A 1,925-nucleotide genomic window follows, 5' to 3' on the forward strand; every position below is an offset into this window, starting at 1 on the left:
TTTCCCTGTGAGGAGTTGGCTCCTGCCCCCAAGGCATCCGTGGGTTTTATAAGGAGGAGCTTGTGTTAGAAGTTGTTGTTCCAAGGAACAAAGTGGTGGAACCGAATCAGCACTTTATGCTGCATACTCACCGTCGCCTCATCATGATGAAAAAGCAAGGCACACTTTTCTTGGGGTAAAGGAGCGGCGTTCAGCCCGGCGAACAACGAGGAGGGAGGTACCGGTGTGTTCCTTTGGTAATGCACTTTCTGTTGCATACAGTTAGTCCATGATAAGAGAAGTTGATGAGTTGGTTGATGGCATGCTTACAGTTAGCTCTACAGTTGTATTGATAGGAGAACATGCAGGGTTTACTAGTTATCATGATCCATGGAGTAGTCTGTGGCGCCTTCCTGAATGCCGGTTGTTCTTTTCACCTTTCAGCGAAGGAAATGTTCTAGCTAGTGGGAACTGGAGAGTGAAGAGGAAGGTAAGGCAAGCACGTTGGTTGGTTTGGACCAGGTTACTGGTGAACAGACTTTATCAACATTGGTTGGTTTGGCATGGTACATATCTCCTTTGCACTTTGCATTTGCCTCACGTTTTTTTGTTCTTTCTGATGGATGTTGTACAGGGATCTTGACCAAACTAGAAAAAACGCTTTTATAAGCGATGCAACTAGGGAAATGCGGGTGAATGTTGATATATGTATATTAAAATCCCACGTGAATAGTGAACAAATGAAAGAATAGAAGATGTTTCGTGCCATTGGGTCACTACCAGGTAACCCGGTTCAGAATCGAACTATACTCGCTAAAGGATGTTCACGAATCCTACAAAGAGGTAGTACTCCCTCCGATTTATATCACTTGTCGCTCAAATGCTTGTCGCTCAAATGGATGAGATTAATTTGAGCGACAAGTGATATGGATCGGAGAGAGTAGTAATTAACCTTCACTTTTCTCTAACCCATTGTTTATCCATGATTAAGTATGAGGAGTTGACAATTTTTGCCATGCTGGCTACTTTGTAACGGCAATAATCACGTGCGCAAGCATTTTGAGTTTTCTTAGTTAAATATGTCGAAGTTCTATCATGCATTACTCTACTATAAACCTACTGCTTAAAAATAACATATGCGTTTACACATTATCAATCAAAGCAAAATAAAACAAAAAACAATTCTTCAGGGCCTTTCGGCCCTTCTGGTAAACAGAAATCAGGAAAAGGCTCATACTACATGATACAAGAAGTTTGTTGGTTCAGGCTCAAGATCTTCTTTTAGTCGTGTGCTTTTCACTTGTACCTGGGGCCACACCCTTGTGCTGGGAACCTTTAGAATCTCACGCAAACTAATAAAATTAAAAACCCTTGTCCTGCCAGATTCAAGGTCCAAGAACGTGGTGCCCAGGGCCCTGCATGTGATGTGGAGGGAGACTAATCTGATGTGTAAAGCTGCCTACTTTCCGCTAATCCGGACTCGGTCCAGGGACATCGTAGTTCTTCTGCATTTGTTTCGCGTTGCTTCGAGTGTTGATTTGACATACGTGGCACTTATGCAGAACCTCGTCAGAAAGCTAGGTGTGATCATGCTCAATCGGTAAAGCCATTGGTATGGGCTGTGTAGTGTTCGTGCCATCATTAAGTTTATTTTAGCTTTATATATGTTGATTATTTGAGATACTAGTTATTTTGATATCGGATCTGCGGCCTTTGGTTTGAGGGTTAGTTGAACTCTAGCTTAGTCCCATCATGTATCCACCGAAAGCAGAAAGGCCAACGAATTTCATATTGCAGGATGCCCTCTCCTACATTTTCCTCTGCATCCCCTTCCCGCTCCCGCGCGGCGCCGCCCCGCACCGGAGCGCCCCCGCCCCCTTCATCCGGTCCTCTCCAACGCCATCTCTCCTACCGCCGCCGCCGTCGGGGGACTCGCAGGCAATGCC

Source organism: Triticum dicoccoides, chromosome 1B (genome assembly GCF_002162155.2).
Source record: "Triticum dicoccoides isolate Atlit2015 ecotype Zavitan chromosome 1B, WEW_v2.0, whole genome shotgun sequence".
In the NCBI taxonomy this organism is placed as follows: Eukaryota; Viridiplantae; Streptophyta; class Magnoliopsida; order Poales; family Poaceae; genus Triticum; species Triticum dicoccoides.